At 39.5% G+C, this 16,159-nt stretch overlaps 1 long non-coding RNA gene across 1 annotated transcript; it reads left to right on the forward strand.

Annotated features, from left to right (window-relative positions):
- The first annotated feature begins 1,143 nt into the window (after positions 1 to 1,143).
- LOC119909846 lies at positions 1,144 to 15,361 on the forward strand. The gene is made up of 4 exons (XR_005445550.1): positions 1,144 to 1,432; positions 8,348 to 8,485; positions 13,451 to 13,562; positions 13,736 to 15,361. It is a non-coding gene; the product is annotated as an uncharacterized LOC119909846 (long non-coding RNA).
- Positions 15,362 to 16,159: the final 798 nt, after the last annotated feature.

The following is a 16,159-nucleotide window of genomic DNA, read 5'->3' on the forward strand; positions in this document are numbered from 1 at the left end:
TTTAAAGCTGTCAGTCGCTGGGCAGCACGTTCTTCAGTGCATGTATGCGTGCATCTATGTGTGGAGGTCTCAGGGGTGTGGGTTTAGCTGAATGCTGTTTATTGGAGAAGGTGGCTGCTGGCAAACCATACATTTATTCCCCTTGCTTCATGCATTCTCCAAAAGATGAATTCTTCAAAGTCATTTAAATATTTAAAGCTGGACACCCCTTTGCCAATTTCATATATATTTAGAGCCTGATTCTGTTATTCAAAATAAACTTGGACACTTTCCTCCATGTTTTAAACAGTTCGACAAGATGATATATTTCTAAAGATATTACCCATGTCTATATTTAGTGGAACTTCAAGAAAGAATTTTAAAATGCTGGTCTGAGTAAAGCATTTACATGATTGGATATGACTTGAAAAAGTAATTTTGACCAGATCAATTCAAGCTCTACTGTCTTGTACGGAAGGTTTGTTTGCAAATGAGATTTGAAGTAAAATCATAATTAAACTATAAAACTTCAGCAGAACAATAAAACCAGATGAAAGTATAATTGTATGCATAACAAAGTGCCACAACATCCACCCTAGTTAATAAGAGTGGACAAGAGTGGAGTCAACAGCTTGACAGAATACAAAAATGTTACTCATTAGTGTAAAACACAACGTGCTTGTACAGACAGAAGATGTTTCATTATTTCATGTGCAAATTAAGGATTCTAATAGAAGTGGAGATAAATAGGTCCCTCGTTCGTTTAATTTTGACGGGCCTGTTTCACCAATCAGGGAAAGGGGGCAATTGGTCTGGGGCCACAGACCTTGAAGTGCCCCAAAGGACCCAGTTTGACTGTGTATAATTTGGTTTGTGTTACCTTGACAAAATGCAAATTTGTTTGGGAATAGGCACAACTAAAAAACAATGCCTGTATGTTGTGGTATTGGTTTTGGCTTATCTTTTTTCCTGTGTTATTCTTGTTTATGCCCGGCGTGTGTTACTGTTTATTACTCCTGTCTTTGTGTTCATTAGTTCCATGTACTTTACTTTATTTTGTTAATTTGTTTTTTTGGTTTTCGTGAGTTTTAGTTCCTGGTTTATTTTGTCTGTGTCAGGTGTTCATTGTGTAGCTTTGTTGCCTGTTGTTCTTCCTGTTGATTACCTGATGTGTCTCACCTGTTCACTTCCTCCCTGCTGCTGTGTGTTTTGTATTTAATGCCTTTGGTTTTGTTCAGCCTTTGTGGTGTCGTCTTTGTTAAATTTTGAACATCTCAGAGTGTTCTCCATGTTGTTCCCTGCCTTTGAAGATTTGGATGTATCTTCATTTCATCTTGTATTTCAGTTTACCCCTTACCGAATTTTCCTGAGTTTTGACTTTGCTTTTGTTGTTGGAACTTAAGTTTATTATTTTGGATGTGCCAACTGCCGGACTCTTGCTACAACTGCACATGTAAGCCACTTCTGTTGTTTCAGTTAAATAAATCCTCTTGTCAGTATCAGCTGCTGTAGTGTTTTGCAATTAGGTCCAATCCTCAGTAAATTGGTCACAGCACTTAGCCATTACAACAGGATAAAGTCTTTAAGGCAGTAATTGTAACTCTTAACAGATTTAGATTTTTTTTTAAGATTGTTAATCTTACACTTAATTCTCCCATATAGTCTTAACAAATGTTCTCTAGATGTGGTATTATGCTCATTTTCAGGTTCAAAATCCTATTTAGGGGTTGTACCAGAAGAGGTTCACATTGGATTCATTTTCAAAAAAACCCATATTTTTGTCATACTGCACATTGCTGCAGCTCCTCTTTTCCCCCTGTGTTAAAGGCTTTGTTTTATCTATGGAATGATACATCTTATCTCTAAATGATCTTTGTTGGGATTTCCACATTGCAGTTCCTAGTTAAGGACAACTAGCCAATCAGAAGCAGAGAAGGGCGGGTCAGTGAGAAGCCAGTAAACAGCTTCGTTTCAGCTGTAGGCTACATGTTGCAGACCAGCTTAGCAACAGTCAGAATAGAGCATATATCATCCACATACAGTACTGCTGAAATCACTTGAATGGACTTCCAGTTTCTCTTGATTGTCTACAGAATAGATTTGTTAGTGACAATAGAGAAAATAGGATTCTTATAACTTTAGGCCATGCCACATGCCAAATTTGGACTAATATTGTTCAATTTTACATTAAAATGCATGGACGCGTGTGTGACCCACAGCTAAATTCATTCACTCCATTCCAACATTATGACATCGCCCACAGCATGATGGGAACCCTGGTGACAAAAACTCAAAACATGTTAATCTAAAACATGTTAAAAAAAGGAAATGAAAAATGAAAAGCATACTTAAAAAAAGATAAACAGTACATTTCAGTACATTTTAACCACTCTCACAGCATGGCTCAGCCGGTTAGTGTGCAGTAAACATAAAACTTTGTGAAAAGTAACAAGATTAAAATGAATTGTCATGTTAAATCTTTATAAATATTAAATTAAATGAATTAGAGATCCATCCCAGAGATGGACTTGTCAAGCTGAGTGATAAATGGTCATAAACCTTGTCTTTACCTGCTGCCATTAATATTGCATTTATTTTATATTGTTAGAAATTTATCGATACATTCATTGATACTATTTATTTGTTCTGTTCTTTATCTATACTCTTATTGGTTTTTCATTGCTAAATAATTGCCTTTTAAATTTAAAAAGAATAAATTCAGAACAGTAATCAAATTTAACATTTTGTTATAACTAACTGTTTTCAGAGCAGCAACAAAAGTAAAGTTTACAGCAGCACTGTCACTGCATAAAATCAGGAACATGTAAAATAAACTAACGTTATAGTCCTGACATCAAACTACTGAGTAAAGTTTAGAAAGAAGGCATCAGTCAGTCAGTCGTTCCTCCTCCTCCCTCTGCTGCTGCTGGTAGAGAGGAGCTGGTTTATCTCGAGCAGCTAAGTTTACAAGGATTTGCTAACTTTGAAGGTACGTAGTGGAGAGCTGCATTGGGATATTGATCCCGCGGGACCCAACACAAATTGCGCGGGAGCGGGTGGTTTTAACTGTGCTGCAGGCGGTTAAGAAATACACTGCTGGTCCCGCAGTAGAGCTGATAAGATGGAGTCAACAAACAAAATTGAAAAGAAGATTAAAAACAGCGCATGCGACTGCTCCGAAGAACGTCCTTCACGGGCTTGACTCAATCCGGCGACCTTGAGTACGGAAGGCGGATTGATTGATTGATTTTTATTTAGAAGGGACCATGTGCAATTAATAACATAAATGTAAACATTTGATGCATTACACCAGAGTTAGCCTTAGGCTAATTTACATCTGCAGTCCCCAAATACAAATAAATACAAATACATACAATATAAATATCGACATTATTCAAAAATACACGGCATATCAAACATAAAACATCAGAGATTGTTCAAGAGCATATACCATGTACTTAATGCCCTTCACTGGCGCATACACACACACACACACACACACACACACACCACAATCACAACATACAATGGTACGCCCAACACCCAACCCCTTCTCAACCCATACGTCAACCCTACAATAAGAAGGTAAATGTGAGTGAAGGAAAAAATTATATTACCCACTGACAAAATAGTGGGTGGATTGTTGTGAAAGTTTTTTAGATGTTTTTTTAAGTTATCTTTAAAGGCCCCAAACAAGTCACAAGTTTTTATATCATCTGAAATTGTGTTCCATTGTTTCACAGCTTTGATAGAAAAGGCTGCCTGCCCAAATGCTGAATAGCGAAAGGGTACAGTGCAGCTATATACGGAAACTATTCTAGTTGTCCTCACAGAACCACGATAACAGACAAACTCACACAAACAGGTGGGGGCCAGACCTTTTAAGATTTTATAAACTGTGCATACATTTGAGAATATTCTAAAATTTTCAAAAGTTAGTAGATTGTACTTATGTAGTACGTCACAGTGATGGTACCTGAGTGGCTTTTTGTCTAGAATTTTCAAGCCCTGTTTGTACAGGGATTCTAAGGGCCTAATTGTTGTTTGGGTAGCCTGCTCCCAGCAGGTAATACAATATGCGATGTGTGAAAAAATAAGGGCATGTAAGAATATCTTAGCAGCCTCTATTGATAGAGAGGATCTAATCTGTCTATAATTTTTCAAATTGTATTTAATAATTTTTGTCATAGTCTTTATGTGTTTTTTGAAAGTCAGGTTTGGATCAAGCAGCACTCCAAGATATTTAATTTCAGTAACAGTCTCAATCTGTTCAGCTTTAAAGCAGATGTTTATGTCTAGGGTGTTTAGTTTAGCTTTGGAAAAGAACATGCCTTTCGTCTTACCTATATTCAAGGTTAGGCAGGATTGGTCTAACCACTCGGCCACTCCAACCAAGGCGTTGGTTAATTTAGTAGCAGCTTGTTGAGCTGATGTTGCATGGGTGTACAAAACTGTATCGTCAGCATAGAGTTGTACCTCTACATCATGACAATGCTGAGGTAGGTTATTAATGTATAAGCTAAAGAGTAGTGGGCCTAACACAGATCCCTGAGGCACACCCGTTGTGTACCCCAAGGAGCTGGAGCTCGTGTCATTGATTTTTACACACTGCCTTCTATTGGATAGGTAAGACGAAATCCATGCAAGTGTTTTGGACGAAAGATTGAAGCTAATGAGTTGAGACATGAGGACATTGTGATTAACTGTGTCAAAGGCCTTACTTAAGTCCAGAAACACAGCTCCCACAACTCCTCCTTTATCAAGAACAGATATAATTTGCTCTGTTAAGTATAGAACTGCTGTTTCTGTGGAGTGAAGTTTTCTAAATCCAAACTGGACTGAATTTAGGCCAGGGTTGCAACTGTTAATGTGATCTGTTAGTTGGTTTATGACCACTTTTTCAGCAACCTTGGAAATTACTGGTAACAAGCTAATGGGTCTGTAATTGCTGACTACATGGCGGTCGCCAGCTTTAAAGATAGGAATTACAATCGCATGGTTCCAGTCAATAGGAAATAAACTATGAGGAATTGAGAGGTTTACTAAATGAGCAATGGGGGGGATTAGAGTAGCTGAATGTTTTTTAATAAACATTGTGTCCTGATGAAAAGCATCTTTGCTTTTTGAATTTCTTAGGGAACAAATCACTTTATTTATTTCCTCTTCACTTACTGCGACTAAGTTAAAACCCTCACTTGCAATACCAAAACTATTACATTGTTCCCCAAGTTTAAAATGGTTTCCTAATTCCTGAACAGAATCAATAAAAAAATAATTAAAAGCAGAGGCAATTTTTATGTCATCATCTATTATCTTGTTTCGAACTGTGAGCCAGATATCCTCTGTATAATGGTAAGCTCTCCCTATTAAATTATTAATACTTTTCCATATTTGGCTACTATTACCGTTAGCATCCTTCAAAAGTTTGAGAAAAAATTGTGACTTGGCCAATCTCAATTCATTAACCACTTTGTTTCTCAAGCCTTTGTAAACCAATATGTCTGTATCTCTTTTAGTCTTGATGGACTTTTTTAAGGCAGCATCTCTACTCTTCATCAGTTTCCATAAATTTTCACTGAACCAAGGCAAGTTGACCTTGTTTCTATTTTTTCTCTTAGTTTTAACTGAAATTGAATTTATCTCTGACAACATTAATTTTTGATGTAAATAACTGGCAACTATTCTCCAGGTTTTCAGAAGATAATACATCTCCCCAGTCCAAATTATGTATCTCAGTATCAAATGTGTCCTGCTTACATTTTGATATAAAGAGAGCATTATTGCGGCAGGATGATGTGTTATTCTTAAATCTATTTTTAGTTAATTTCCTTGCCACCAGAGTTAAGTTGTGGTCAGATAAGCCAGTGATAAAATTATAAATTTTTGTTATCCTTTCTGGTTTATTGCAAAAAAAAAGATCGAGTTGTGTACTGGAGCGTTTTGTGATTCTAGTTGAGCCCTTTACCAGCTGTTCTAAATGGAATTGATCTGTAATTACTTTTAACTTTCTCCTCTTTAACTTGTCTTCCCAGTTAAGGTTAAAATCCCCCATGAGAATAATTTCTTTATTCTGGTCACATTCTTTAAGACTGTCAATGAGTTCTGTATAAAATGTATCATTGGCAGTTGGGGGTCTATAGAGGCCTATAATAATGAATGACATTTGCTGAGACAAGATGACTTTCAGTGCAACATACTCAAGGGAGATAGCTGACATAAAAAACATACGTTCGCATTTGATAGAGTCTTTTACATACATAAGTACCCCGCCCCCTTTTCCCACAGTCCTGTCTCGCCTAAAGCATTGAAAACCGTTCATTGTAAATACATTAATAGGAGTAGATTTTTGAAGCCATGTTTCAGATATACACAAAAAGTCCAGATTTGAATTCGCTAATAAATGAGTCAACTGATTGGTTTTAGAGATGATACTTCGGATGTTTAGGTGACCACCCAAAAGCCCTCTTGGTTTCCGCTTCGGGTCCCAAACGACCTTTGCATGATTAACTGTTTGAAAACTTTTATGAGCAATATGTTTTTTAACAGCAGGATTGATGTATCCAATATTATTAGGAGCAGAATTTTCAAGCTGACAATTCCCCGTTAGCACCGCCATTGTACTGGCTAGCTTGTCAGAAACCAGGGCCGAAGCATCTACTCCAGTTAGGGGGATACTCGGTACGGGTATTCCACAAAAACTCACCACCTTGGGCGTATTCGTCACAGTCGCCGCCGAAGAGTGTTTGGCACCACTGACCTGTGATGACCACCGGCCCCGGGTTGAATTGTATGTCCTCGGATAGTAGCAGCAGGAGGAGTAGCACGCTGTGGACCTTCCGCACTGGTGAGGTAAATCCTTGCTGTTTTTTAGGGTTAAGGATCAAGAAAACAGTCCCGCGAGAACTTCCGCTTTTGGTGAGCATGTGAAAGCAGCGTTGTCTCAGGCTCCTGCAGCGGTAACTTCAAAAACTTACTTTCTCCTCAAAACCCCAACCAACTGAGAGTGGAAGAATTAACATTAGAACTTTGAACACCTTAGAGAAATGTCAAAAGCATCAAAAGCGTCTAAAAAGACTGAAGCAGACGCCTCTCCTACAGGCTAGTATAGCAGCCGACTTCAAAGCAACATTCGCTGCTCTGGAATTGAGACTCGACAAAATGCAAACAACGCTAACAGAACATGGTCAGCGAATGGACTCCTTGGAATCCCATGCTGAGCTGCAAGCCCAACGAATTCAAGCACTGGAGGAGAGGTGTTTCTCGTTAGCACATAACAACACTTAGCTAACAGCGAAGACTATCAATCTGGAGAGCCGCAGCCGCAGAAATAATATTAGAATAGTCGGCCTCCCAGAGTCAATCGAGGGAACCAGGCCCACAAGCTTTTTCGCCGAACTCTTGGCTGAAGTACTGGGCGACCAGATCCTTCAGTCCCCTCCTGAATTGGACCGAGCGCACAGAACGCTCACCGCTAAACCACAACCCGGCTTACCGGTTATACTTCGCCTTCATCGCTATTAGACAAAGGAGCTGATCATTCAGGAGGCTTGTAAGAGATGTGGGAAACTTCAGTACCAAGGGACACCAATCCAGATCTCTGAGGACTACACTCCAGAAGTCGCCGGGGAACGAGCAAAATATTGAGCGGTGATGGACGATCTTTACAACCTCGCTCTTCAGCCAGCGCTTCTCTTCCTGGCCCGTTTACAGATTACTCTGGAGAGTGGAGCGAAGAAGAGATTCTCATCTCCCGAGGAAGCCAACACCTTCGCAGCCAAATATCAACAAGCCCACATGCCCGACTAGCTTGACTGCTATTTTACCCGCAGCTAATGTAGACCATGGTAACCTAGCTGGCTATTGGTCTTAAAATTAAAATTAAGACGAGAACCTGCTGAGACTTAGCGCCCATCATTTTTACAAGGACGATATACTAAGTGAGTTATTGTGTTTATCTCAAAAAGATTTAAGGACTGGTTGGACTCTGTTGGGCCTAAGTTTGATGTTTACCATTTAACTGCTATCCTGGACTAGCCCTGTATCTGGTTCAGAAGCTGGTGTTGTGTGTTACACTCCACTTAATTCTAATTTGAAGTTAATTAAAGAAATAATAGCTTGTATTAGTTATGAAAATGTGTTTAAGGTTCACATTCATTACTTTAGGGGTCCCAACTAGCTCTTTAAAGCTGCAGGACAAATAAAGGAAAGAGGAAAGACGACGCAGAAAGAGAAGTATGACCGCTTGGGTTTAGTGTTGAAGAATGGGACAGGGGAGAAGGGATGAGGAAGGATGAATTCACTTGACTTTGTTTATTTTGTGTTCTGTGCTATGTGAGTATTCATTTTACATTGGGCTGTTTCTGTACAGAAGATCCTACTCGCTGTTCGCTGCTTACTCCTTGAGACTGACCTGACAATCTTACCACGAGACGCTGAACCATGGCTAGTGTAACCAAGGAGGGTGCAGCTGGCGGACGGGCTGTGAGAATTAGCTCACTAAACACTGGTAGGCTAAACGCTGCAATCAAACGCACAAAAGTTATGACACATATCAAAAACCTAAATGCGGACATAATGTTTCTTCAGGAGACGCATTTATGCAACTCTGACCATAGAAAATTAAATAGAGCTTGGATTGGCCAAACTTTTCATTCACAATTCAATGTAAAAACAAGGGGCACAGCTATATTAATCTAAAAAAATGTCCATTTCACCTCAGATAAAGTAATGACAGATTCAAACGGTCGCTATGTTATTGTTACCAGTACGTTATATGAAAAGCAGGTAATCCCGGTATCCATCTATGCTCCCAATTGGGACAACAGTAACTTTGTGAGCTCATTGTTTGCTACCATTCCAAATTTAGATTCTCATCTTCTGATAATGGGAGGAGACATGAACTGTGTGATTGATGCAACACTAGACAGGTCTAGTCTACGATCAACCACAGCCATGAAAATGTCCCAGGCTTTTTACACGTTTATGAGTCAATATGGATAGGCGGACCCATGGCGTTTTTCACATCCTTCTGTAAGACAATACTCTTTTTTCTTCCATGCACGTCGTTCATTCTTGCGCATAGACTGTTTCTTGATAGATAAAAAGCTTATTCCAGCGATCGTCTCCACCCAGTACTTAACCATTACAGTGTCGGATCATGCCACGGTGGTCTTGGACCTTCACTTTAGTGTGAAGCCAAAGAGATTTAGACATTGGAGGCTAGACCCTCTCTCGCTGTCAGATGCCAACTGTTGCAAACATATTTCTGAATCGATCAGTTTCTTCTGTGAAACTAATAAGAATGATGAAACCTCCCCGTCCACATTATGGGACACTCTCAAAGCCTACGTAAGGGGTAAAATTATCTCTTTCACGTCACATACAAATAAATTGCACAGATCTCGGCAGAAAGAGCTGGAGGAAGCTATTGCAAATCTAGATAACTGACTCTCGTCCGCAAATTCACCAGATTTATATAAAGAAAGAATGACTCCAAACGGGACTTGATCTCCTTCTCACTTCTGAGGCTGAACAGCTTCTCCTTCGCTCTCGGGGGCTGGTGTACGAACATGGTGACAAAGCTGAACGCCTTTTGGCTGATCAGCTGAAGGCAAAAACAGCATCAAATCAAATTACTCAGATAACCGATGAGTCAGACTTAATAACCTTCAACCCGGACAGAATAAATGACACGTTCAGATCTTTCTTTTCCCAACTATATGCATCAGAGTCCCTTACAGATGAAAACCAACTAAATAATTCTTTTGAAAAATTGGACTTACCTAAAGTGTCACACGAGGACAATCTGAGACTAGACGCCGCTCTCACTCTCAGAAATTAAAGAAGCGATACAGTCAATGAACAGTGGCAAATCCCCAGGCCCCGATGGATACCCGCTCGAGTACTATAAAAAATTCTCGGATCAGTCAGCTCCACTGTTACTTGAAATGTTTATATGTTTATAGGGGGAAGACACTCATACTCCAACATAAGAAGACTTCTCGGTGTCATCCTTTCTCCATCTTCCTCTAAAGTCCGTGGTAATAATATCTCTTAATGCCGAGAAAGCCTTCGACAGGGTAGAGTGGGCCTATCTCCTCTTTTCCCTGAGACAGTTTGGTTTTAATACTAACCTAATTTCATGGGTCAGATTACTCTACTCCTCTCCGTGCGCCTCAGTGTGCACAAACAACCCACGTTCTACTCCGTTTCCACTCTTTTGGGTAACACGACAGGGGTGCCCGCTATCCCCGTTATTATTTGCAATTGAACCATTATCAGCTGCTCTAAAAATGGAGCAGGGAATTGGGGGATTGAAAGATGGGGCATAAGACATCAAGTTTAATTATATGCAGATGATCTGCTTCTCTATGTAAGTGACCCTTTGGCAAGCATCCCACGTATCCTGACTTTGTTGAACTCTTTCAGTCGTCTGTCGGGATATAAGCTACATATCTCTAAAGCGAATACTTCCCAATTAACCAATTAGCTGTAGCCATATCGCCATCAACTATACCCTTTAAGCCAACACAAAATTTAAATATCTTGGCATTACAGTTACACGATCCTTGCGAACAATGCAAGAGCAAAATCTTACCTCATTAACAACGACGGTCAAGTCCGATTTACAAAGATGGAATTACCTTCCGTTGTCCTTGGCCGGTAGGATACAAATTATAAAAATGAATGTGTTACCAAGATACTTGTATGTTTTTCAATGTTTGCCCATCTTCCTTCCCAAGTCCTTTTTCACAGCTATAAATGACATTATTTCATCATTCATCTGGGCCGGTAAACGGCCAAGGGCAAGTCGTACACTGCTTTGTAGGGATAGATCGGTTGGGGGACTGGGTCTACCCAATCTAATTGGCTACTACTGGGCAGCCAACGTGCATAAGATGATATCTTGGTTTACTTCCCGTCAATCCAGTTGGTGCCAGAGTGAGTCAGCCTCCTGCTCCTCGTCGCTGTTAGCTTTAACATGTAGCACCTTGCCCTTCTCCCCGTCAAACTTTACCTCTAATCCGGTTGTTGTTGGGACTCTAAAAATTTGGACGCAAATAAGACACCACTTCAGATGGCTCACCCCCGCCTCTAGCAACTCCTATTTGCAACAATCACCTCTTCATTCTAGCAAAGACTGACTCATGATTCTCAGTTTTAGAAAACAAAGGGATGCGTAGCTTGAGAGACCTGTACATTGATGGTATATTTGCAAGTTGCAACCAATTAATTTCTACCTTCAATCTACATAAATCAGACTTTTTTCGGTACTTCCAGTTGCGGGACTTTGCGAAAACACACGCCACGTCATCCCCACAGATACCAACACCCAGCAGGATGGACCTGGCTCTTAAGGCTAAAACCCTGTCAAAGGGCTATATCTCCTTTTTTTTATAATTTATTGTCCTCAGCCAGTGAATCTATTTTACAGAAGATCAAGACGAACTGGGAGTCAGAACTCCAATTGAATCTCTCTGAGAACTTCTGGGAGGGAGCCATGGGAGTTGTTAACTCGTCATCCAGCTGCGCTAGACTGTCACTAATACAATTTAAAGTCTTCCACAGATTACACTATAGTAAGGACAAACTGTCAAAGCTCTATCCAGACAAATTTGATGAGAATTGTAGTAGATGCACGCAGGCTCCATGCAATCTTACCCACATGTTTTCTGAATTCTGGCGACTATTCTTTAAAACAATTTCAGATATAGTAGGCATAACTTTAACTCCAACCCCACATATCGCTATTTTCGACAAGCCCCCAGACGGCCTCTGTACCACAACCACTCGCCTTTGCCTCTCTTATTGCACGCAAGAGAATTTTGTTATTGTGGAAGTCTCCTCAACCACCATTAATCAAAGTCTGGCTACATGACATTTTAGGTCTTCTGAAACTGGAGAAGATCAAATTCTCACTTAGGGGGTCATCTGGCAGGTTCTATACTCAGTGGAGACCACTACTTAACTACCTAGATAAGCTGCCAGCTCAGGAAATCTCTTTATAGAGTCCCACTGTATGGTTATATATGTACTATTCCCTCTGATCCGGTCCGCCAGCGTCAGATTTTTATTTTTTTATTTTTGTGGATCATGGGTCTGGGGAGGACGGGAGGGAGGGAAGGGAGAGGGAGGCAGGGTGTTGTTCATTTAAGTTCATAAAAAAGAAAAGATATTGTATTCCTGTATGCACTTTATGTCTGTCTCTTGGACTGAATAAAAGCTATTAAAAAAAAAAAAGATAACAGTCCCGTGCTGGTCTCTAGTACGTAGCGTCTCAGTTTAAAAGGGTACAGACAGAGATTCCGTTTTATCTTGTTTATGACAAACTAGCTATTAGACAAGCTAGCACATGTGCTTGTGTAAAACCAAAACACAGGATGAGAACAGCTGAGCAGATTAAAATATCACTTTGTACACATTCCTGCTTATTGTACTGGTGCAGTATCAGCCTTTTACTAGTACTGCTGTTTTTGCTGTACTTACTTACAGTAATGAGCGGAGTACACTGATCTCCGCTCACTTCACTCCACATGTGTGAATGCGTAGTTCTGCTGAGAGAGGACGGGAGGGGATGCAGCATGATGGCTCACTCGTTCAATTGGCTACTTCCGCACAATAGTCAGTGTTGATAGGCTATTACTCATGACTTATAACCAATCAGCTAGTACTGTGGGCAGGACATTGCACTCACCACTCTGTGGGTTCGAGAAGACAGAGAGAGGTGGCTGCATCAGAGCCAAAGAAGCATATTTTTTAATTAATTAATTATATTGGCTATATGTTTTTAAAATGGCCAATGCAGATTATTTGAAAAATGATGAATATCGGCCGCGAAAATCTGCCAGACCAAATATTGGTTAATCCCTAGTGGGCAGCGTTGGTCCAGTCTTAAATATCAACATGAATTGCCATGAAGGTTTGTAGGCCTACTGACATCCATTAGGATAAAGCCTAATGACTTTGGTGATCTTGTGACATTTCCTCTAGTGCAATGAATTAATCTATGAAGCCAATACTTTAAGTTTATGAACAAATACCTGCAAAACTGACAATTTCATTTGCACCAGCTTTACTTCTTTAGTGGTAATTAGAACATGTTAGCATTCTAACACACTAAACTAACATAATAAAGACATTACTACCTAGTTTAACACTATCAGTAGATGTTTTGACAGAACTAAGACTAATAATGTGGTCCATATATCGCTTGAACATCTATATAAATAGCTTTGTCATGTCTTTAAAACCATTAGATAAACAGGCCAAAACCAGTCATAGTATCAATTTTTGTCATTTAATTTTATTTTATTTTTTTTTTAACTCTTCTAGACTAAACTGGGCAAACAGCTTTGGGTTAAGCCAGGAGGGCTGTTTTCAACATTTAACACATATAGTAGATGTCCAAAATAGCTTTGGCTGATTCATACCTGACTGAGCCACCCATTGTGTATTTCCTATGTGTCCCCAGCAAAGCCACCAAAGGATACACCAGCAGAGCGACTTCTACGTAGGAAGAACCCCCAATATGCCTCTGACATGAGACTGATACAACACAAGTCGACCCCGAGGAGAAACACAAGGTAACTTCAGCGGGAGATAATGACGGCATTAAGGTCCAAAATGTCCCCCTCCGAAGACGCACGTGTGCTCCATTACGATGCTACAACAATTACTGTACACCCAGGGAGCCACACAGGGAATTACACTATTATCTGTCTTTATGTTGCTTTCATTATCCATGTTTTCCCCACAGACTCTGTGGAAGGAGAGTTCTCTGCTGGGAAAGACGAGAACAGAAAAGAACAGCGTGTACCCTTGGCCACCACATACCTTCACAAGTAGAGGGTTGTTTATCCAACTTGAGTCCCTTTATGAGTTCCTTTTTTAAACTCAGGCATAGGCTTTTTTTCCCTGAGCTGTTCCAAGCCGTTTCCTTACTTTGAAGTGGGGATGAGGTCACTAATGTTGGACAGGCTATCAGAACTCCCTGCAGTGCAGAGCTATTCCGACTGGAAGGAAACACTATACCTTTCTGAATATCCTGCACACACACACACTCTCCTTACCCTCTTTCCCTTACCTTTCACACCATACACTAGGGATGATCTTGGCCTGTGGTCCGTCTATGTGTCTCTGAACCTGTGTGGCTAAATCAGTGCCTCAGGCCGCTGAAAACCACCAACTAGTAAGCCACAGATGTGATGCAGGAGAAGCCTCAGCTGCCTTCCGCTAGCTCTAATGAAAATCCAAGGAGGAATGAAAGAGACCAGAGGGTGCATGCAAATCAATATGCGCACACTGAGTCAACAGTACAAATTTGTTTCCATTAGCAGTTGTTTCTTTTCACCAGTTTAATATAATGTTTTCTCAGCCGCTAGCAATGCAGCATTAAAGTGCATTTAAACAAAGCTGATTTCAATTAGACTGCAGTGCTGGTTCTTCATACAAGTGAACATCTGTTTGCTATTCTTGTTGAATGAAGAATTTTACACCTGGCAAACATAGGATAAGTCATTACTTAAAAGGGTTCTATTGAAAGCTTGGTTTCACTGTTTAATCAACAAGACAATTTGTTTTGTTGATATCAGTCATCTGTTTCATTTGATAAAGACTGAATGCTTTTCCAATATGCGTTACCAAGCAACACTCAAGGACTCTCAGTGTATACCATGGATAGCCATATCAGACACTCATCTTGCATGTAGAGAGAATAATGCATTAAATAAAGCTTTTGTCTAGAACTGTTCAAACTTCATCTATATAGTCTGGTGAAGGTCTGTATTAGCAGTGTAGAGATGTGATCTCCTGGAGACTTTTCCCTCTGTTATGTGTATGAGCCTTTTGCAAAATGAAAAATTTCCTAATAAAAATAAAAACTTAACACTGTAGAAAATTATAATATTTTTGTTTATACTGCAAAGGTTGAGCTCGTAATCATGAAATCAATTGAAAATAGTTCAGTATGCAGACTGCATATGCATGTATATTTATGTACTTGTGTATAGGTTATTGTAGTGTAATAGAGTCGGGAATCTTGTGGGAGTGAGCGGGATGAGATAGGTGTTGCCTCTGCAGCTTCACATGTCTGTACTGGCCTTGCTGCAGACACTGCAGGACCATTACATCATTTGGCTCTCGTATTTTCCCGTTGTCCAAATTAAACCTGACTGACCTGTTATATTTCTTACGCTACACTAGGCAAGACTTTTAGATAGAGCCTTTCTGGTAGGTGTGTATCCTGTTCACATTTATAATTAACTTTGATTGTTGACTTAATTGTTGACCAGGTTCTCTTGTCTTGAGGAGTACTACTCAGCCTTTGAAAACATTGTACAATTTCACCTGTGGCTCTGGAGGATCTTTTTCAAGCCTGAGGGGGAAAAATTTCTAACAGCCCGCGTTACAAAAAGTCTAAAGTTTGAGAGATGTGGGCATTTACCAGATGGTAAGGGGCCCAAAGAAAGACTCTATCAATCTGCATTATGGGAAATGTATGACCCAGTGTATTTGAAAATTGAAACAATAGAGAGGCTATCTGGAAGGACAATACTATATTGTAGGAGTACTTTTTTAATATGAGAAACCCATGATTCTTATTACTAAAAACATGTTAACATGTGTAACTGCACAGTTGATGATTAGAAATTATTATTAAGACACTCATTACTTTAAAAACTTCATCAGCTATAGAGATTTTGATGTTCTAGTTAAAGTAACTGAATAACTTATTAGTACTTCACATGTTAATGATTTTGGTGACAGCCAAAAGTGGTACAAAGAAAGCAGCTTTATATTTTCAGAATAGAATAGTATTCACTTCAGTGAGTTAATGAGAATAAGTAGAAGAAAATCAGAAGAAAAAAAAGAATTATGCATATGAATGAAAAGTAAAACTGATCGTTTATTCCCCTGCATGAATAAAGAAAACGTGGTTACACTAACCAGCAAAGAAAAAGTGTTATGGGTTATGGTATTTTTTTGGGATTTACATAATTGCTCCTGTTGTTGGATTAAAAACAATTTAAAGTGTTTCCCCTCTCAAGAATAACTTTGATTTGAGGAGTCTGAATTAAGCAGTATACAATGTGACACATCAAAGTATGGAAAGTCATACAGATGTATCAAAATAAAGAAACAAAGCTTTATAGAAATAAAATCATGCCTGAATGTGTTTACC

The sequence above is a fragment of the Micropterus salmoides genome, unplaced genomic scaffold (genome assembly GCF_014851395.1).
Source record: "Micropterus salmoides isolate LMB-PRFRI ecotype aquatic unplaced genomic scaffold, ASM1485139v1 Ms_hic_scaffold_19, whole genome shotgun sequence".
Classification (NCBI taxonomy): domain Eukaryota; kingdom Metazoa; phylum Chordata; class Actinopteri; order Centrarchiformes; family Centrarchidae; genus Micropterus; species Micropterus salmoides.